The following is a 23,766-nucleotide window of genomic DNA, read 5'->3' as shown; positions in this document are numbered from 1 at the left end:
GACACTGGAAGATGAGCCCCCCAGGTTGGTAGGTGTCCAATATGCTACCTGGGAAGAGCTGAGAAATAATTCCAGAAAGAATGAAGAGACTTGGCCAAAGCAGAAACAACACAGTTGTGAATGTGTCTTTTGGTGAATGGAAAGTCCAATGCTGAAAAGAACAATACTCCATAGAAATCTGGAATGTTAGGTCCATGAATCAAGATAAACTGTATGGGGACAAGCAGGAGATGTCAAGATTGAACATCAACATGTTAGGAATCAGTGAACCAAAATGGATGGGAATGGGCGAATTTAATTCAGATAACCAAGACTTCTACTACTGTTGGCAAGAATACCCCAGAAGAAATGTAGTAGCCCTCATAGTCAACAAAAGATTCCGAAATGCAGTATTTGGGTGCAGTCTCAAAAATTAATGATCTCGATTCACTTCCAACGGAAAGCATTCAATATCACAGTAATCCAAGTATATGCCCCAACCACTAATGCCAAAGAAGCTGAAGTTAAATGGTTTTATGAAGACCTACAAGACCTTATAGAAATAACACTAAAAAAGATGACTGTTTCATCATAGAGGATGAGAAAACAAAAGTAGGAAGTCAAGAGAAACCTGAAGTAGTAGGCAAGTTTGGCCTTGGAGTACGAAGTGAAGCAGGGCAAAGGCTAACAGTTTTGTCAAGAGAACACATGGGTCATAGCAAACACCCTCTTCCAACAACACAAGACAACTCTACACATGGATATCACCAGATGGTCAATACCGAAATCAGAGTGATTATATTCTTTGCAGCTGAATATGGAGAAGCTCTATACGGTCAGCAAAAACAAGACTGGGAGCTGACTGTGGCTCAGATTATGAGCTCCTTATTGCAAAATTCAGGTATGACCTAATCAAATCCCTTATGATTATACAGTGGACGTGAGGAATAGATTCAAGGGATTACATCTGATAGAGTGCCTGAAAAACTATGGATTGAGGTTCGTAACACTGTACAGGAGACAGTGATCAAAATCATCGCAAAGAAAAGGAAATGCAAAAAGGAAAATTGTTGTCTGAGTAGGCCTTACACATAGCAGAGGAATGAAGAGAAGTGAAAGGCAAAGGAAAAAGGGAAAGATACATACAGCTGAATGCAGAGTTCCACAGTATAGCAAGGAGAGATAAGAAAGCCTTCTTAAGTGAACAATGCAAAGAAATAGAGGGAAAGAATAGAATGGGAAAGACTAGAGATTTCTTGGAGATATCAAGGGAAAATTTCATGCAAAGATGGGCACAATAAAGGAAAGAAATGGCAAGGAGCTAACAGAAGGAGAAGAGATTAAGAAGAGGTGGCAAAAATACACAGAGTCACTATACAAGAAACATCTTAGTGACCCAGATAACCATGATGATGTGGTCACTCATCTAGAGCCAGACATCCTAGAGTGTGAAGTCAAGGGGGTCTTAGCAAGTATTTTATGAACAAAGCTAGTTAAGGTGATGGAATTCCAGCTGAGGTATTTCAAATCCTAAAAGATAATGCTGTTAAAGTGTTGCACTCTATATGCCAACAAATTTGGAAAACTCAGCAGTGGCTACAGGACTGGAAAAATTCAGTTTTCATTCCAATGGCAAAAATGGGCAATGCCACAGAATGTTCAAACTACTATACAATTGTGCTCATTTCACATGTTGGCAAGGTAATGCTCAAAATCCTTCAAACTATATTTCAGGAGTATGTGAACTGAGAGCTTCCAGATATACAAGTTGATTTAGAAAAGGTAGAGCAATCAAAGATCAAATTGCCAGCATCCGTTGGATCATAGAAAAAGCAAGGGAATTGCAGGAAAAAAAAAAAAAAACATCTAATTCTTCTTCATGACTATGCTAAAGCCTTTGACTATGTAGATCACTACAAACTGTGGAAAATTCCTGAAGAGATGGGAATATCAGATCATCTTATTTGTCTCCTGAGAGACCTGTATGAGGGTAAAGAAGCAACAGTTAGATCCTTCCATGGAAAAACTGGTTCAAATTTGGGAAAGAAGTATATCAAGACTGTATATTGCCACCCAGCTTATTTTAGTTATATGCAGAGTACATCATGTGAAAAGCTAGACTGGATGAATCACAAGCTGGAATAAAGATTGCTGGGAGAAATATCAACAACCTCAGATATGCAGATGATACTCACTATAATGCCTGAGAGAAAAGAAGTAAAGAGTCTCTTGATGAAGGTGAAAGAGGAGAGTGAAAAAAAGCTGGCTTAAAACTCAACATTCATAAAACTAAGATCATGGCATCTAGTCCCATCAGGTCATGGCAAATACATGTGGAAAAAGTGGAAACAATGACAGATTTTATTTTCTTGGGCTCCAAAATCACTGCATATGGTGACTGCATCCATGAAATAAAATGATGCTTGCTCCTTGGAAGAAAAGCTATGAAAAACCTAGATGGCATATTGAAAAGTAGAGTCATCACTTTGCCAACAAAGTTCTGTAAAGTCAAAGCTATGGTTTTTTTTTTTTTTTTTTTTTGTCTTTTGCTGTTGAGTTGCATGAGTTCCTTGCATGGTTTGGATATTAACCTCTTATCAGATGTACAGTTTGCAAATATCTGCTCCCATTCCGTGAATTCCCTGTTCTTTTTGTTGACTATTTCTTATGGCATGCAGAAACTTTTTAGTTTGATGTAATTTCAATTGTTTGGTTTTGCTTTTGTCTTGTGTGCCTTTGGTGACACATCCAAAGGCAAGACCAATACCAAAGAGCTTTCCCCTTATGTTTTATTCTAAGAATTTCATAGTTCAGGTTTTAAGTCTTTGATCCATTTTGAGTTGATTTTTGTGTTTAGTGTAAGATAAAGATCCACTTCATTCTCATCAAGTGCATATCCAGTTTTGTTGAAGACACTAACTATCCTTTCCCCATTGTGCATTCTTGGCACTCTTGTCAAAAATTAGATGACCATATGTGCATAGGTTTGTTTTGGGGCTCTCTATTCTGTTCCATAAGTCTACATGTCTGTTTGTGTGCAGTACCATACTGTTTTGATTTCTATAGCTTGGTAATATAATTTGAAATCAGGAACTATAATGCCTTGAGATTTGTTCTTCTTGGTCAAGATTGTTTAAGGATTGCTTTTTCTATTTCTGTGAAAAATGCCATTGGAATTTTGATAGGGATTGCACTAGCTCTACAGATCACTTTGCATAGTATGGACATTTTTTTTAAATAAATTTATTTATTTTAGTTGGGGGCTAATTACTTTCCAGTAGTCATGTACGGATGTGAGAGCTGGACCACAAAGAAGGTTGAGAGCAGAGAACTTAAGCTTTCAAAATGTAGTGCCTTAGAAGACTCTTGAAAGTCCATTGGGTAGTATGGAAATCAAACCAGTTGTTCTTTTAGGAAATCAACCTTGAATATTCATTGGAAGAACTGATGCTGTAGCTGAAGCTCCAATATTTTGGCCACCTGATGCGAAGAGCTGACTCATCAGAAAAGACCCTGATGCTGGGAATTGAGGGCAGAAGGAAAGGGGGCGCCAGAGGAAGAGATGGTTGGATGGCATCACTGACTCAATGGACATGAGTTTGAGCAAACTCTGGGAGATAGTGAAGTACAAGGAAGCCCAGTCTTGCTGCAGTCTATGGGGTAACAAAGAGTCAGACAGGACTTAGTGACTGAACAGTGTTTCAACAAAGGTGGCAAAACACTTGTGCTGTGAACACTCTAAGACACTGATGAAAAACCTGAGGATGACACCAACAGATGAAAAGATACACCATGCCTTTTGACTGAGAAAATCGATACTGTCAAAATGACTATAGTATCTAATGCAATCTACAGATTCAATGCAATTCCTATCAAATTACCAATGGCAATTTTAGTAGATTTAGTATAAAAAATTTTGAAATTGTATGGAAACACAAAAGAACCTGAATAGTCAAAGCAGTCTTGAGAAAGAAAAATGGAATTGGTGGTATCTGGAACCCTGATTTCAGGGTATACCAAAAAGTTACAGTCATCAAAACAGTATGGTCCTGGCACAAAACAAGACACACAGAACAATGAAACAGGATAGAGAAGTCCAGAAATAAGGCCACACAACTATGACCAACTCATCTCTGATAAAGGTGGCAAGAATATACTCTCTTCAATAAGTGGTGCTGAAAATACTGACACTGCATGTAAAATAATGAAACCAGAGCATTTTCTAACACCATATACAAAAATAAACTCAAAATGGATTAAAGACATAAATATAAGACCAAACAATATAAGATGCTTAGACAAAAACACAGGCAGAACACTCTTTGATATAAATTGCATCAACATCTTTTGGGATCTTCCTCTAAGAGTAATGAAAACAAAACCAATAATAAACAAATGGGCCTTGTCAAATGCTTTTTCACAGAAAAGGAAATCATAAACAAAATAAAAAGTCAACCCCTAGATGGGAGAAAATATTTGCAAATGAAGTACCTGACAAGGAATTAGTTTCCAAAATATATGAAGAGCTCATGAAGCTCTTTATTGCTTTTTTTAATTGGAGGATAAATGCTTTACAATGTTGTGTTGGTTTCCACAGTATAACAACATGAATCAGCCATGATTATTTATACATCTCATCCCTCTTGAGCCTCGCTCCCACCTCCCATGCCACTCCTCTAGGTCATCACAGAGTGCCAGGCTGGGCTCTCTGTGTTTTATAACAACTCCCCACTTGCTATTTTATACATGATAATGTATATACATCAATGCTACTTTTTCAATTTGCCTACCCTCTCCTTCTCCCACTATTTCCACAAGTCATTCTCTATGTCTGCATCTCCATTCCTTCCCAGTATTTTCAGCACCACATTCACCAGTACTATTTTTCTAGATTCCATGCATGCATGCTCAGTCCCTTCAGTCATCTCCAACTCTTTGCATCCCTATGGACTGTATCCTACCAGGTTCCTCTGTCTGTGAGGATTCTCCAGGCAAGAATACTGGAGTGGGTTGCCATGCCTTCCTCCAGGGGATCTTCCCAACACAGGGATTGAACCCACATCTATGTCTCCTGCATTGGCAGGCAGGTTCTTTACCACTAGCGCCACCTGGGAAGCCCCCTAGATTTCATCAGTTCAGTTCAGTTGCTCAGTCGTGTCCGACTCTTTGCGACCCCATGAATTGCAGCACGCCAGGCCTCTCTGTCCATCACCAACTCCTGGAGTCTACCCAAACCCATGTTCATCGAGTCGGTGATGCCATCCAACCATCTCATCCTCTGTCGTCCCCTTCTCCTCCCGCCCCCAATCCTACCCAGCATTAGGGTCTTTTCCAATGAGTCAACCCTTTGCATGAGGTGGCCAAAGTATTGGAGTTTCAGCTTCAACATCAGACCTTCCAATGAACACCCAGGACTGATCTCTTTTAGGATGGATTGATTGGATCTCCTTGCAGTCCAAGGGACTCTCAAGAGTCTTCTCCAACACCACAGCTCAAAAGCATCATATACGTGTGTTAATATATGATATTTTTATCTTTCTGACTTATATCACTCTACATAATGGGCTCTAGGTTCGCCCACCTCACTATAACTGACTCAAATTCATTCCATTTTATGGCTGAGTAATATTTCATTGTATATATGTACCACAACTTCTTTATCCATTCATCTGTGGATGGAAATTTAGATTGCTTCCATGTCCTGGCTATTGTATGTGCTGCAATGAATTCTGGAGTACGTGGGTCTTCTCAGTTGTGGTTTTCTCACTGGGGTTTTCTCTACTGTGGTTCAGTAGTAGGATTGCTAGGTCATATGTTAGTTTTATTCTTACTTTTTAAAGGAATCTCCATACTGTTCTCCATATTGCCTGTATCAGTTTGATTCCCACCAACAGTGCAGGAGGATTCCCTTTTCTTCACATCCTCTCCAGTATTTATTGTTTGTAGATTTTGTTGTTGTTGATGGCCATTCTGACTGGTGTGAGGTGATAACCTCATTGTACTTCTGATTTGCATTTCTCTAATAATGAGTGATGGTGAGCATCTTTTCTTGTGTTTATTGGCCATCTGTTCATGTAGCTCTATGTCACAAAAACAAACAATCCAATCAAAAAATGGTTGGAAGATCTGAATAGACATTTCTTTGAATAAGACAGATAGATGGTAAAAAAACACAACAAAAACAAAACTCAATGTTACTAATTATTAGAGAAATGCAAATCAAAACTACAAAGAAGAGGGAGGTGAGGTTCAAGAGGGAGGGAATATATATATATAGACACACAGACACACAATTATGACAGATTCGTGTTGATGTACGGTAGAGAGAACCATAATAATGTAAAGCAATTATCTTCCAAAAAGAAAAAAGAAAAACGACAATGAGGAATTTACCTCATATCAGGCAGAATAGCTCTTTACAAAAAGACTACAAACAATAAAAATGCTAGAGAAGGTCTGGAGAAAAGGAAACCCTCTTACACTGTTGGTGGGAATGTACATTGGTACAGCCACTGTGGAGAACAGTATAGAGGTTCTTTAAAAAATTAAAAATAGTTTCAAAAAAGATGTTTCAAGATTGTGGAGTAGAAGGATGTGCACTCATTTCCTCCTGCAAGAGCACCAAAATCACAAGAAGCTGTTGAACAACCACTGACAGGAGGATGCTGAAACACACCAAAAAAAAAAAAAAAATAGACACCCCACATCCAAAGACAAAGAAGAAGCTGCAGTGAGACATTAAGAGGTGCACAATCACAATAAAATCAAATCCCATACTCACTGGGTGGGTGACCCACAAAGTGGAGAACTATAATACCACAGAAGTTCTCCCATTGTTGTGAAGAATCTGAACTCCACATCAGGCTTCTCAGCCTAGGGATCCAACAAAGGGCCTGGGAATCCCCAGGGAATCTGACCTTGAAGGCCAGTGAGATTTGATTACAGGACTTCCACAGGACTGGGAGAAACAGTGAGTCCAGTCTTGGAGGGCACAAACAAAACCTTACAGACACCAAGACCCAGAGGAACGAAGCAGTGACCCCACAGGAGACTGAACCAAAACTACTGGCTACTGTTGGAGGGCCTCCTGTGGAGGCATGGGTCAGTAAGGGCTCACTACAGAGACATGGGCACTGGCAGCAGCAGCCTGGGAAGGTTTCCCTTGGTGTAAGCCCTCTAGGAGGTATCCATCAACCCTACCATAGAGCCTGACACAGGGCTGTGTTGCCTCAGGACAAACAACTACCAGGGAGGAGCTCAACCCCACCCATTGGCAGATAAATGGTTTCAAGTTTTACTGAGAAAGTCCCTACCCATCAGAGCAATACCCAGTTTTTCCCACCACCAGTCTCTCCCACCAGGAAGCTTACACAAGCCTCTTAGCCTCATCCATCAGAGGGAAGACATAAGAAGCAAGAAGAAACAGTCCTACAGAGGTTAAAACAAAAACCACACTACTGAAAGTTAATTATGATGAAAAAGCAGAAAGTTATGTCACAGATGAAGGCACAAGATAAGACCCCAGAAAACCAACTGAACGAATTGGAGATAGGCAACCTTCCAGAAAAAGAATTCAGAATAATAATAGTGAAGGTGATCCAGGATCTCGGGAAAACAATGGAGAAGATGCAAGAAATATTTACCAAAGACGTAAAAGAATGAAAGAACAAACAAACAGGGATGAATATACACTATAAGGAAGCAATAGCAGAATAACCAAGGCAAAAGGATGGATAAATGGTGGAAATCACTGCCACAGAACAGAATAAAGAAAAAAGAATGAAAAGAAATGAAGACAGTCTAAGGGATCTCTGGGACAACATTAAATGCACAAACATTCACATTAGAAGGGTCCCAGAAGAGAGAAAGGACCTGAGAAAACACTTGAAGAGATAACAGCTGAAAAGTTCCTGAACATGGGAAAGGAAATAGTCAACCAAGTCCAGGAAGCACAGAGTCTCAGGCAGGAGAAGCCCTAGGAGGGACACACAGAGACACACAGTAATAAAATTGACAAAAATTAAACACAAAGATAAAATATTAAAAGCAAAAAGGCAAAAATGACAAATAACATATAAGGGAAATCCCATCAGGCTATCAGCTGATTGCTCAACAAAAATTTTAGAAGCCAGAAGAGAACAACACAATATATTTAAAGAGATGAAATGGAAGAAACTCCAACCAAGAATACTCTACCCAGCAAGACTCTCATTCAGATTTGATGGAGAAATCAAAAGCTTTCCAGACAAGCAAAAGTTAAGAAAATTCAGCACCACCAAACCAGCTTTACAACAAATGCTAAAGGAACGTCTCTAAGCAGAAACACAAGAGAAGGAAAAGACTGACAGAAAATAAACCCAAAACAATTAAGAAAACAATAACAGGATCATATATATTGATAATTACCTTAAATGTAAATGGAGTAAATGCATCAACCAAAGGACATAGACTGGCTGGGTGGATGAAAACATGTGCATGTATGCATTTCCACTCTGTGCCCCCTCAGATAGTATGTCATTATCTTATGCTGTTAGGTTAACCATGTTCCCATCATGGCTTGCAATTGTAATTATCTTTTTTTCTCTGTCTATTGATTGTGAAAACTGAGAGACATCTTTTACTATTGTGATTATATAACTATTACTCATGTAATACCACTGTACCATAATAGGTCAACAGAAAAATAATAGAACTCTATATCACCAAATCTACCATTTAATAGAAAAACCTATAATCATTTTTTTTAAAAATGCATGGAACAATTTTATGGACTCTGAGGGAGAAGGTGAGGGTGGGACGTTCTGGGAGAATGGCATTGAGACATGTGTATTGTCATATGTGAAACAGAGCACCATTCCATGTTCGATGCATGTGACAAGGGCTCAGGGCCAGGGCAACGGGATGATCCAGAAGGATGGGATGGGGAGGGAGGTGGGTGGGGGGTCCGGGAAGGGGAACACATGTAAACCCATGGCTGATTCATGTCAATGTATGGCAAAAACTATTACAATATTGTAAAGTAATTAGCCCCCAACTAAAATAAATAAATTTATTAAAAAAAAAAAAAAAAAAAAATTACTGCTACTACTACTTTTCATGTCAGGACTCCTAAATATATCTTAGGAAAAAAATATATCTTCTTATCATTTCTAAAAAAAAAAAAAAATTCAGATGTATATCAGAATTATACTGGAATTTTTTTAAAAATACAAATGCTCCAGGTATTGCTTTTTTATCACCAGAGTTCCAGATATGTTTCTAATGAGCAGCCATGTTTAAAAATAACGGGACTGGGAGGTGGTCCTAATATGGCAGAGGAATAGGATGGGGAGACCACTTTCTTCCCCACAAATTCATCAAAAGATCATTTGAATGCTGAGCAATGTCCACAAAACAACTTCTGAATGCTGGCAGAGGACACCAGGCACCTAGAAAGGCAGCCCATTCTCCTCAAAAGGAGGCGTGACAAAATATAAAAGACAAAAAGGAGAGACAAAAGAGTTTAGGGACAGATACACATCCTGGGGAGGGAGTCATGAAGGAGAAGTTTTCAAACACCAGGAAACCCTCTTATTGGCGGGTCTGTAGGGAGTTTTGGAATCTCAGAGGGCAACATAACCATGAGGGGAAAAAAAAACGCACCTAACCGCAACTCCCAGTGGAGAAGTAGCCCAGACGCTTGCGTCCACCACCACCAAGTGGGGGCTGAACAGGGAGGCGCTGGTTGCATGCTTAGGGTAAGGACTGGGCCTGAATGCCCTGAGGACAATCTGAGGGAGCTAACATGAGATAGCAACCAAAACTGTGGGATAGCCAGAGAGATTAAAATAAAAAGAGAGAGAGAGAGAAAGAGAACTTTCCTGTAAAAAGCTCTAACCTAAGGCACAGGCTGGCATGCGACAGCCAGAGTCAGAACGCAAGGGGCAATCTTGGCCCCAGAGAGGACATCCTCCATGAAACTGTGAGCAAGCTCCCAGTTTCTAACCAAGTCTTCCTGGGATCCTGGACGGTTGACATCTGCCAGGAGGGTCACAGCCAGAGATTAGCTCACCAGAAGAGACACAAGGCAAACCTGAGAGGGCCCTCTTGCAGTGCACCCAGGAAACCGAGCAGCTGGGACTGCGGAAGTGATGAGACACACTGAACACCTGGGACAGTGCACTCACCAAGCACCTGGTCACCTAAGCTGCTCGGACCTGGGAAGGGCACAAAATGCATGCCCAACCGAGTCTGTGCCTTTGTGGAGTACCCGAGAACCTGAACCTGAGTGGCTTAGACCTGGGAAGTGCATGAAACGCAAGACTCACTTTGGACAGTTCCCCTGCAGAGAAACCTGGAGCCTGAGCAGTGTAGACAGGGAAAGCACACACGCCGTCAGCTGGGGCAAACCCAGTGTGGTCCATACACTGCAAGCACTCCCCTCACATGGCAGTTAAGGAGTTGTTTGCAGTCTTACTCCCTCCCCACAGCACAACTGAACAAGTGAGCCGAAATAAGTGACCACCTTCGCCCCCTTGTGTCAGGGCAGAAATTAGACACTGAAGAGACTTGCAAACAGAGGAAGCCAAAATAAACAAAGGAGAGGGAACTACTTTGGAAGTGACAGGTGCAACAGGTTAAAACCCTGTAGTTAGCATTGACTAAGCATTGGAAGGGGCCTATAGACTTTGAGAAGAAGTATAAGCTGGAACAAGGAACTATCTGTAACTGAACTGACCACACACCGCCCTCAACAGCTCCAGAGAAATTCCTAGATATATTTTACTATTATCATTTTTTAATTAAAACATTTTTTTTTTACTTTTAAGTTCTTTATTACTCTTTTAATTTTCATTTTTATAACATACCATTACCTTGCCAAAAACAGACCCTATTTTTAAAGCAAATTTCATATATATTTTTTTATAATTTTTGTGATTTTGTTTTGTATTTTTAATATTGTAATTTTGAGAATCTAACCTCTACTCTAGATTTTTAATCTTTGCCTTTTGGTATTTGTTATCAGTTTTGTACCTTTAAGAATCTAATCTTCAGTACCATTTTTACTTAGGGGTGTGATTACTGGCTTGATTGCTCTCTCCCTCTTTGACTCTCCTTTTTCTCACCCAGGTCACCTCTGTCTCCTCCCTACCCCTTCTCTTCTCTACTTAACTCTGTGAATTTCTTTGGGTATTCTTGGCTGTGGAGATACTTAGGGAACTCATTACTGACTAGATTGGTCTCTCTCATTTCAACTCCACCTCTTCTCCTCCTGGTCACTTACATTTCCTTCCTTCCTCTTCTCTTCTCCATGTGAACCTCTCTGGGTGTCCCTCACTGTGGAGAATCTTTTCACCATTAACCTACATGTTTCATCATTGGTGGTGTATGGATGGAGAAGCCTTGAGGCTACTGTAAGAATAAGACTGAAAGCCAGAGGCAGGAAGCTTAAATCCAAAACTTGAGAGCTCCAGAAAACTCCTGACTCCAGGGAACACTAATCGACAAGAGCTCATACAAAAGCCTCCATACCTACAATGAAACCAAGCTCCACCCAAGAGCCAACAAGTTTCAGAGCAAGACATAAAACACTAATTCTCCAGCAATGCGGGAACATAACCCTGAGCATTAAAATGCAGGTGGCCAAAAGTCACACCAAACCCACAGACACCTCAAAACACACTACGGGACATGACATTGCACTTCAGAGAGAAGAGATCCAGCTCCACCCACCAGAACACCAATGCAAGCTTCCTTAACCAGAAAACTTTGACAAGCCACTCGCCTAACCCCACCCACAGGGAGGAACCTCCACAATAAAGAGGAATCACAAACTTCCAGCATACAGAAAAGCCACCCCAAACACAGCAATGTAAACAAAATGAAAAGGCACAAAAATATTCAGCAGGTAAAGCAACATGATAAGTGACCACCAAACCAAACCAAAGAGCAGGAAATCAGGAGTCTACCAGAAAAAGAATTCAGAATAATGATAGTAAAGATGATCCAAAATCTTGACAACAAAATGGAGTTACAGATAAATAGATGGAAGACAGGAATTGAGAAGATCCAAGAAATGTTTAGCGAAGGCTTAGAAGAAATAAAAAAGAGTCAATGAATAATGAATAATGAAATAACTGAGATCAAAAGCACTCTGCAGGGAACGAACAGTAGAATAACAGAGGCAGAAGATAGGATAAGTGAGGTGGAAGATATAATGGTAGAAATAAATGAAGCAGAGAGGAAAAAAGAAAAAACAAACAGAATTAAAAGAAATGAGGACAACGTCAGAGAACTCTGGGACAATGTTAAATGCCCCAACATTCGAATCATAGGAGTCCCAGAAGAAGACAAAAAGAAAGGCCATGAGAAAATACTTGGGGAGATAATAGCGGAAAACTTCCCTAAAATGAGAAGGAAATAACCACCCAAGTCCAAGAAACCCAGAGAGTCCCAAACAGGATAAACCCAAGGAAAAACACCCCAAGATACAAATTAATCAAATTAACGAAGATCAAACCCAAAGAGCAAATATTAAAAGCAGCAAGGGAAAAGCAACAAATAACACACAAGGGTATTCCTATAAGGATAACAGCTTATCTTTCAATAGACACTCTTCAGGCCAGAAGGGACTGGCAGGGCATAATTAAAGTCATGAAAGAGAAAAACCTAGAACCGAGATTATTATACCCAGCAAGGATCTCATTCAAATATGAAGGAGAAATCAAAAGCTTTACAGACAAGCAAAAGCTGAGAGAATTCAGCACAACTAAACCAGCTCTTCAACAAATGCTAAAGAGTCTTCTCTAGAAAGGAAATACAGAAAAGGTGTATAAAGTTGAACCCAAAACAACAAAGAAAATGGCAATGGGATCATACTTATCAATAATTACCTTAAATGTAAATGGGTTGAATGCCCCTACCAAAAGGCAAAGACTGGCTGAATGGATACAAAAACAAGACCCCTATATATGCTGTCTACAAGAGACCCACCTCCAAACAAGGGACATATACAGACTGAAAGTGATGGGCTGGAAAAAGATATTTCACGCAAATGGAGACCAAAAGAAAGCAGGAATAGCGATACTCATATCAGATAAAATAGACTTTGAATGAAAGGCCATGAAAAGAGACAAACAAGGATACTACATAATGATCAAAGGATCAATCCAAGAAGAAGATATAACAATTCTAAATATATATGCACCCAGCATAGGAGCACCGCAATACGTAAGGCAAATGCTAACAAGCATTAAGGGGAAATTAACAGTAATACAATAATAGTGGGAGACTTTTATACCCCATTAACACCTATGGATAGATCAATTAGACAGAAAATTAGCAAGGAAACACAAACTTTAAATGATGCAGTGGACCAGTTAGACCTAAGTGATAGCTATAGGACATTTCACCCCAAAACAATGAATTTCACCTTTTCTCAAGTGCACACGGAAGGTTCTCTAGGATAGGTCACATCCTGGGCCATAAATCTAACTTTGGTAAATTCAAAAAAAAATGAAATCATTTCAAGCATCTTTTCTTATCACAATGCGGCAAGATCAGATGTCAACCACAGGAAAAATAAAACTACTGAAAATACAAACATACGGAGGCTAAATAACATGCTTCTGAATACCCAACATATCACAGAAGAAATCAAAAAAGAAATCAAAATATGCATAGAAACGAATGAAAATGAAAACACAACAACCAAAAACCCATGGGATTCTGTTGTGGTCCTTTAATGGACTGGAACCTGGTGGTTCAGAGTCGACGATAAGAAAGCGAAAGAGGGACAGAGACTAATATTCCCTGGTTATGTGGAAAACCAATAAAGCCCTAGAACAGGGCTTGTGCCACTCACGAAGCCACAGGGAATCTTCTCGAGGAGGTCTTGAAAGCCTGGGCAGGAAAGTGAGCTTGGCACGTTTCCACACTCCAAAGAACTTAGTCAGAGAGACAGAGAGAGAGAGAAAGAAGGACACGGGGACCCAAGTCTCTGGTGGAACAAGGGTATTTTATTAGCAGAAATGCAGGCTTATATATCTTTAGTAAAATGATTGCTCAGCTATTACATAGGATGAAATTTCATCAATAGCAACAAAATGGATAGTCTAATACATACAAGGTCTCTGATGCTGAAAAGAGTAACTGAAGGGAGTTACTGAAAGGAATCCAAGCAGGTATCCTTTCCCATGATCTCAGTCCTGAGAACTGCATGCAGCTCTACTCGTTCCTGGAATAGGAACTGATAAGGAACAGAGAATCCTTGAGAAACGGCACACAAAGGAAGAAAAGTGCAACATATTGGATTCCTTAAAGTTAAACATCCCCTGACAGGATTCAGTAAAAGCAGTGGTAAGGGGAAGGTTCATAGCAATACATGCCTACCTCAAGAAACAAGAGAAAAATCAAATGAATAACCTAACTCTACACCTAAAGCAATTAGAAAAAGAAGAAATGAACAACCCCAGGCTTAGTAGAAGGAAATAAATCATAAAAATTAGGGCAGAAATAAATGAAAAAGAAACAAAGGAGACAATAGCAAAAATCAACAAAGCTAAATGCTAGTTCTTTGAGAAGATAAATAAAATAAACAAACCATTAGCCAGGCTCCTCAAGAAAAAAAGGGAGAAGAATCAAAGCAACAAAATTAAAAATGAAAATGGAGAAATCACAACAGACAAAACAGAAATACAAAGGATCATAAGAGGCTACTATCAGCAACTACATGCCAATGAAATGGACAACTTGGAAGAAATGTACAAATTCTTAGAAAAGTATAATCTTCCAAAACTGAATCAGGAAGAAACAGAAAATCTTAACAGACTGATCACAAGCACAGAAATCGAACCTGTAATCAAAAATATTCCGACAAACAAAAGCCCAGGACCAGATGGCTTCACAGGTGAATTCTACCAAAAATTTAGAGAAGAGCTAACACCTATCCTACTCAAACTCTTCCAGAAGACTGCACAGGAAGGTAAACTTCCAAACTGATTCTATGAGGCAACCATCACCATAATACCAAAACTAGACAATGATGCCACAAAAAAAGAAAACTACAGGCCAATATCACTGATGAACATAAATGCAAAAATCCTTAACCAAATTCTAGGAAACAGAATCCAACAACATATGAAAAAGATCATACATAATGACCAAGTGCACTTTATCCCAGGGATCCAAGGATTATTCAATATTCACAAATGAATCAGTCTGATACAGCACATTAACAAATTGAAAGATAAAATACATATGATTACCTCAATAGATGCAGAGAAAGCCTTTGACAAAATTCAACATCCATTTACGATAAAAACCCTCCAGAAAGCAGGCATAGAAGAAACATGCCTCAACATAGTAAAAGCCATATATGATAAACCCACAGCAAACATTACCCTCAATGGTGAAAAATTGAAAGCATTTCCCTTAAAGTCAGGAACAAGACAAGGGTGCCCACTCTCACCACTACTATTCAACATAGTTTTGGAAGTTTTAGCCACTGCAATCAGAGAGGAAAAAGAAATAAAAGGAATGCACATTGGAAAAGAAGTAAAACTCTCACTGTTTGCAGATGACATGATCCTCTACATAGAAAACCCTAAAGACTCCACCAGAAAATTACTAGAGCTAATCAATGAATATAGTCAAGTTGCAGGATATAAAATTAACACCCAGAAATCCCTTGCATTCCTGTACACTAACAATGAGAAAACAGAAAGAGAAGTTAAGGAAACAATTCCATTCACCATTGCAACGAAAAGAATAAAATACTTAGGAATAAATCTACCTAAAGAAACAAAAGACCTATATGTAGAAAACTATAAAATACTGATGAAAGAAATCAAAGAGGACACAAACAGATGGAGAGATATACCATGTTCATGGATTGGAAGAATCAATATAGTGAAAATGATTATACTACCCAAAGCAATCTATAGATTCAATGCAATCCCTATCAAGCTACCAATGGTGTTTTCAGAGAACTAGAACAAACAATTTCACAATTTGTATGGAAATACAAAAAATCTCAAATAGCCAAAGCAGTCTTGAGAAAGAAGAATGGAACTGGAGGAATCAACCTGCCTGAATTCATGCTATACTACAAAGCTACCATCATCAAGACAATATGGTGCTGGCACAAAGACAGAAATATAGATCAATGGAACAAAATAGAAAGCCCAGAGGTAAATCCATGCACCTATGGACACCTTATCTTTGACAAGGAGGTAAGAATATACAATGGAGAAAAGACAATCTCTTTAACAAGTGGTGCTGGGATAACTGGTCAACCATTTGTGAAAGAATGAAACTACAACACTTCCTAACACCATATACAAAAATAAACTCAAAGTACATTAAAGATCTAAATGTAAGACCAGAAACTATAAAATTCCTAGAGGAAAACATAGGCAAAACACTCTCTGACATAAATCACAGCAGGATCCTCTATGACCCACCTCCCAGAGTAATGGAAATAAAAGCAAAAATAAACAAATGGGACTTAATTAAACTTAAAAGCTTTTGAACAATGAAGGAAAGTATAAGGAAGGTGAAATGACAGACTTTAGAATGGGAGATAATATTAGAAAATGAAGCAACTGACAAAGAATTAATTTCAAACATATACAAGCAGCTCAATCTCAGAAAAATAAACGACCCAATGAAAAAATTGGCCAAAGAACTAAACAGACATTTCTCCAAATATGACATACAGATGGCTAACAAACACATGAAAAGATGCTCAACATCACTCATTACCAGAGAAATGCAAATCAAAACCACAATGAGGTACCATCTCACACCAGTCAGAATGGCTGCTATCAAAAAGTTTACAAACAATAAATGCTGGAGAGGGTGTTGAGAAAAGGGAACCCTCACACAATGTTGGTGGGAGTGCAAACTAGTACAGCCACTATGGAGAACAGTGTGGAGATTCCTTAAAAACTGGAAATAGAACTGCCATACAACCGAGCAATCCCACTGCTGGGCATACACACTGAGGAATCCAGAATTGAAAGAGATACATGTACCCCAATGTTCATCACAGCACTGTTTACAATAGCCAGGACGTCGAAGCAACCTAGATGTCTATTGGCAGACAAATGGATAAGAAAGCAGTGGTACATAAACACAATGGAATATTACTCAGGTATTAAAAAGAATGCATTAGCCCCCAACTAAAACAAATAAATTTATTAAAAAAGAAAGAATGCATTTAAATCAGTTCTAATGAAGTTGATGGAACTGGAGCCTATTATACAGAGTGAAGTACATCAGAAAGAAAAACACCAATATAGTATATTAATGCATATATATGGAATTTAGAAAGATGGTAACAATGACCCTATATGTGAGACAGCAAAAGAGTCACAGATGTAAAGAACAGACTTATGGACTCTGTGGGAGAAAGCGAGAGTGGGATGATCTAGGAGAATAGCATTGAAACTTGTATATTACCATATGTGAAATAGATCGCCAGTCCAGTTTCAATGCATGAGACAGGGTGCTCAGGGCCGCTGGACTGGGATGACCCTGAGGGATGGGATGTGGAGGGAGGTGGGAGGGGGCTTCAAGATGCTGCTAAGTCACTTCAGTCGTGTCCGACTCTGTGCGACCCCATAGATGGCAGCCCACCAGGCTCCGCCATCCCTGGGATTCTGCAGGCAAGAACACTGGAGTGGGTTGCCATTTCCTTCTCCAATGCATGAAAGTGAAAAGTGAAAGTGAAGTCGCTTAGTCGTGTCCGACTCGGCGCGACCCCATGGACCGCAGCCTGCCAGGCTCCTTCGTCCATGGGATTTTCCAGTCGAGAGTACTGGAGTCGGGTGCCATCACCTTCTCCACTTCAAGATGGGGAACACATATAAACCCATGGCTGATTTTTGTCAATGTATGGCAAAAACTAGTACAATATTGTAATTAGCCTCCAATTGAAATAAATACATAAATTAAAAATAAAAAAATAAAAATAACGGGACTATATGATGATCTTTTACTTTTACCTAGTTTGTTTCACTTTCTCTATTTCATGTTTAGTTCCCCCATTTCATTTAGCTTATTTTTCCATTTTCTCCATCTCTTCTTTTTCTTTCGATGTTCTTTCTCAAGCCTTTATCAAGCATAGTAGAAAAGCTTTTGTATACATATGTATAAATAATATGTATAATATATATTTTAGAAAACATACATTTTTGTCTACTAAAAAAATTATGACATTCTGATTCCATTTTTTTGGCTTAGTATGAATAGAATGTTACATTTCTAATTAAAAAATTATATATGCAACATGCATTGAAGGTTTACTGGATAACATAGGGAACTATAGTCAATATCTTGTAATAACCTATAATGGAAAATAATTTCAAAAATAATGTGTGTATATGTATTACTGAATCACCTGGCGGTGCACCTGAAACATTATAAGTCAAATATACCTCAATAAAATATATATAGTAAGAAAAAAATTAAAAATAGAACTACTATATGATCCAGTATCTCTCTCCTCTGCATATATTTGGAGAAAACCATAATTCGAAAAGATACACACATCCCAATGTTCACTGTAGCACTATTTAGATTAGCAAAAACACGGAAGCAGCCTAAATGTCCACTGACTGATGAGTGGATAAAGAAGATGTGGTACATATGCACAATGGAATATTACTCTGTTATTTAAAATAATGAAATAATGCCATTTACAGCAACATGCATGTACTTAGAAATTATCCTACTAAGTGATGTATGCAAAGACAAATATTATATGATATCACTTATTTGTGTAATCTAAAAATGATAGAAATTAACTTACTTATAAAACAGAAAGAGACTCACAGACTTAGTAAACAAACTTTTGGTTACCAAATGTGGGGGAGTGATAAATAAGGAAGCTGGGATTAACACATTAGACACTACTATAGAAAACCAACAAGGACCTACTATATAGCACATACTCAATAATCTGTAATAATCTATGTGGGAAAAGAATTTGAAAAATAGATATATGAATATATATAACTAAATCACATTGCTCTACACTCAAAACTAATGCAATACTGTAAATCAGCTATACTCCAATATAAAATAAAAAAAATAATAGAAGTTTTACCTAAAGAAAAAAGTCTTTTCTGACTTCACATGTACTAGAAGATAAACAACTCATCATATCCCAAGAAAAAGCACAGTAACACTGTATCACAAAAAGAAAATGATAGTTCACCAGAAATCAAACTTAAAAGTCATGGAATAGTTAAGATTGGCAGAGATGGCAGAGTAGAAAGACCCTAAGCTAATCTCCTGTCACAGCAACACGAGAATCACAACTATTTATATAAAAAAAAAAATCACTGATGAAAAAGCCTGGTACCTACCAGAAAAATTTCTACAACAAAAGATATAAAGAAGGAATCAAAACAATATTGGTAGGAGTGACTGTTCTCAGTACAGGCAAGTCTCAGTATAGTCAAATATCTCTGTGTTGGTGGCCCACAAACAGAATAATTACAATTGTAGAGGCTCTCCTAAATTAGTGAGATGTCTGAGCCTGACATTGGGCTCTCAAGCATGGGGGTCCTGTATTGGTAAGACAAGGGACCAGAGCAATTGACTTTGATGGTCAGTGGGGCTTACTCTCAGGAGTGTCAGAGGGCTGGTAAACAGAGACTTGGAGAGTGTACCAGACACTGAGCAAACTTCAGCTCACTTGAGGGAAACAGGCACTGGAAGCTACCATCATTGGCAGTTTGTTTTACTATGTGGACACTAGTGCTGGCAGATGCCAATGTCGAATTTTCCCTGTCTTATGAGCCCCAGGGTCTAGCCCTATTCCAGCCCAAGGGACTATTGGTTGCAGTACTGGAATACCTTGAATCAAGCAACTAACTATGTAAGGCCACAGCCCCACCCACCAGCAGACAAGCAACCTTAAGACCCTTTGAGTCCCCAAGTGTCTCTGGAAATGGCCATTCCTACCAGAGGGCCTAGGACTCAGCTCCACTCACCAGGTGGCAGGAACTAGCCCCAGAATCCCAAAATCTTCCAGAATTCTCTGAAAGACAAGGCCTTCCATGGAGTCTCCTGTAGTGTTTGGAGTCTCCTGTAGTGTTTGGACCAGCCGCACCTGCTGGGGGCAGACACTAGACACAAGAAAACTACAGTCCTTCAATTTCTGCACCCAACCTGACCACCAGCAAGCCAGACCCCATGTTATGATGAGCTGGGTCCTGGAAATGCAACACCAGTGAACCTGCTCTAGCCTTGGGATCAGCATAACCCACCAGCAGACAGACACTAGTCATGAGAAAATAGCATCTATGCATCTGGTCGACAAAGCCTACCTACTAGCAGGCTAGATTCTGCACTAGAATCAGCTAGGTCTTGGCCACACCAACCAGCAGGTCAATAGAAACTTTAGGATACTTCAGAATGTACAGTGAATTGTGTCACAAACAGGCCACCAAGCACCAGTGATCCAACGCCAGCTCTGGGATACCTAGGACTTATAACCAGTCTCTAGGCCACAACATTGCATGCAAGTGGACCAGCACTAGATCCAGGACATGGCTTCACTCACCAGCAGGCAGGCAAAACCCCTGGGTTTTCCTGAACTTGACTCAATCCACCAGTGACTAAGCACTTGCACCAGAGCATCCCAGGTTTCCACAGTCAATCTTGTGACCAAGTCCCATCAACCAGCAGCTAGCAACCTCATTATAAGGTAAGATATAGCAACCAACCAGATTGCTGCTGCTGCTGCTAAGTCACTTCAGTTGTGACTGACTCTGTGCGACCTCATAGATGGCAGCCCACCAGGCTCCTCCTTCCCTGGGACTCTCCAGGCAAGAATACTGGAGTGGGTTGCCACTTCCTTCAGCATAACCAGACTGGGGGCCAACCAAATTTATCAGACTGCCCGTATAATCAGCATAACACAAAAGAAAGACCCACAAAGCCCAACATAGCAGGAAGCCTTAGAGCATATATCTTGCTTTATGAGAAAGGAGTTTGCTGCTGGGCTGCATTAGGACATTTCCTTAAAAGGGTCACTTCTTTTTTTATTATCAATTTAAGTGTTATTTTAAAAATTTATTCATTTTTAATTGGGGGTAATTGCTTTATGATGTTGTCTTGGTTTTTGCCATACATCAACATGAATCAGACAGGTATACACGTTCCCCGCCCTCTTGAACCTCCTCCCATCTCCCACCCCATCCCATTCCTCTAGATTGTCTCAGAGCCACTGTGTTGTGCTCCCTGTGTCATACAGCAAATTCTCACCAATTACCTATTTTACATATGGTAATGTATACGTTTCAATGCTACTCTCTCAAATCATCTCATCCTCCCCTTCCCCCACTGTGTCCACAAGTCTGTTCTCTATGTCTGTGTCTCTATTGCTGAACCTACAGATTGGTTCATCAGTACCACTTTTCTAGATTCTATATATGTGTGTTAATATACGATATTTGTTTTTCTATTTCAGACTTACTTAAGGCCACTTCTTTAAGGCTTGGAACATAATCAACCTACTAGATACATAAAAATAAAACGAGCAACTTAGGAAAAATGAGGTAACAGAGGAACACATTCCAAACAAAGGAACAAAATAAAACACTAGAAGAACGAAGTAAAGTGGAAATAGGCAATTTACCTGACAGAGTTCAGGATAGTGATCTAAAAGATGATCAAAGTACTCGGGAGAAGAATGGATACACAAAGTAGGAAGTTAGAAGTTTTAACAAAGAGTATGAAAATATAAACAACAAGTGGAAATAAGAAATACAATAACTGAAATGAAAGTACAATAAAAGAAATCAATAGAGGACTAAAAGATAGAGAGGAACAGATCAGTGAGCTGGATGACAGAGTAGTGAAAATTAGTTTTCCTGAATAGAAAAAGAAAAAAAAAGAATGAAATAAAATAAGGACAGTTTAGAGATCTCTGGGACAACATCAAATGCACTAATATTCACGTTATAGGGTTCTCAGAAGGAGAAGAGAGAGAAAGGAGATCAGAACATATCTGAAGACATAATAGCTAAAAATTTCCCTAACCTGATAAATGAAAGAGGTATCAAGATCCAGGAAGCACACAGTCCCATATAAGGTTAACCCAAAGAGAAACCTACTGACACACTGTAATTTAAGTGGCAAAGGTTAGTAATATATACATATATATTTATATATATGTACACTAAGTTGCTCAGTCATGTCTGACTCTTTGCGACCCAATGGACTGCAGCCCACCAGGCTCTTCTGTCCATGGTATTCTCCAAGCAAGAATACTACAGTGGGCAGCCATCATTCCCTTCTCTGGGGGATCTTCCTGATCCAGTAATCGAACCCAGGTTTCCTGCACTGCAGAGGGATTCCTTATCATCTGAGCCACCAGGGAATCCATACACACACACACACACACACACACACACACACACACACACACACACGTAGCAGACAAACAGAATTTAAAATAAAGTATATATATATATATATATATATATATACAATACACACACACACACACATATATATATATATATGTATCAGACAAATAGACTGTTACAAGAGAAAAGAAGGACATTACATAATAACCAAGAGATAAAAGATATATCAATTGTAAATATCTATGTAGAGGAAAACAACAGAATGGGAAGGACTAGAGATCTCTTCAAGAAAATTAGAGATACCAAGGGAATATTTCATGCAAAGATGGGCTCAATAAAGGACAGAAATGGTATGGATCTAACAGAAGCAGAAGATATTAAGAAGAGGTGGCAAGAATACACAGAAGAACTGTACAAAAAAGATCTTCACGACCCAGATAATCACGATGGTGTGATCACTCACCTAGAGCCAGATATCCTGGAACGTGAAGTCAAGTGGGCCTTAGAAAGCATCACTACAAACAAAGCTAGTGGAGGTGATGGAATTCCAGTTGAGCTATTTCAAATCCTGAAAGATGATGCTGTGAAAGTGCTCCACTCAATATACAACCTCAATATACAACCACAACAGGACTGGAAAAGGTCAGTTTTCATTCCAATCCCAAAGAAATGCAATGACAAATAGTGCTCGAACTACCACACAATTGCACTCATCTCACATGGTAGCAAAGTAATGCTCAAAATTTTCCAAGCCAGGCTTCAACAGTATGTGAATCACGAAATTCCAGGTGTTCAAGCTGGTTTTAGAAAAGGTAGAGGAACCAGAGATCAAATTGTCAACCTCTGTTGAACCATCAAAAAAGCAAGAGAGCTCTGGAAAAACATCTACTACTGCTTTATTGATTACACCCACCAAAGCCTGTGCTGTGTGGATTGCAACAAGCTGTGGAAAATTCTTAAAGAGATGGTTACACCAAACCACCTTACATGATTCCTGAGAAATTTGTATGCTGGTCAAGAAGCAACAGTTAGAACTGGACATGGACCAACAGACTGGTTCCCAACTGGGAAAGAAGTACATCAAGGTTGTATATTGTCACCCTGCTTATTAACTTTTATGCAGAGTACATCATGAGAAAGGCAGGGCTGGATAAAGCACAAACTGGAATCAAGATTGCCAGGAGAAATATCAGTAACTTCAGATATGCAAATGACACCACCCTTATGACAGAAAGTGAAGAACTAAAGAGCCTCTTGATGAAAGTGAAAGAGGAGAGTGAAATAGTTGGCTTAAAATTCAACATTCAGAAAACTAAGATCATGGCATCCAGTCCTATCACTTCATGGCAAATAGATGAAGAAACAATGGAAACAGTGAGATACTTTATTTTTTTGAGCACCAAAATCACTGCAGATGGTGACT

At 39.2% G+C, this 23,766-nt stretch overlaps 1 protein-coding gene and 1 long non-coding RNA gene across 2 annotated transcripts in view; both read right to left on the bottom strand.

Annotated features, from left to right (window-relative positions):
• The window catches only part of LOC145536368 (phosphatidylinositol-3,5-bisphosphate 3-phosphatase MTMR8-like), a 221,919-nt gene that overhangs the window by 83,266 nt on the left and 114,887 nt on the right, over nt 1-23,766 (bottom strand).
• LOC145536369 (uncharacterized) lies at nt 2,530-8,632 on the bottom strand. Its single transcript, XR_014075807.1, has 2 exons — nt 5,572-8,632; nt 2,530-3,472 (listed from the first exon to the last, which is right to left on the bottom strand). It is a non-coding gene; the product is annotated as an uncharacterized LOC145536369 (long non-coding RNA).

The sequence above is a fragment of the Giraffa tippelskirchi genome, chromosome X (assembly GCF_054371585.1).
Source record: "Giraffa tippelskirchi isolate mGirTip1 chromosome X, T2T-mGirTip1v1.2.pri, whole genome shotgun sequence".
Classification (NCBI taxonomy): Eukaryota; Metazoa; Chordata; class Mammalia; order Artiodactyla; family Giraffidae; genus Giraffa; species Giraffa tippelskirchi.
The sequence above is the reverse complement of the archived record's forward strand: the minus strand, read 5'-3'. Positions and strand labels throughout refer to the sequence as shown.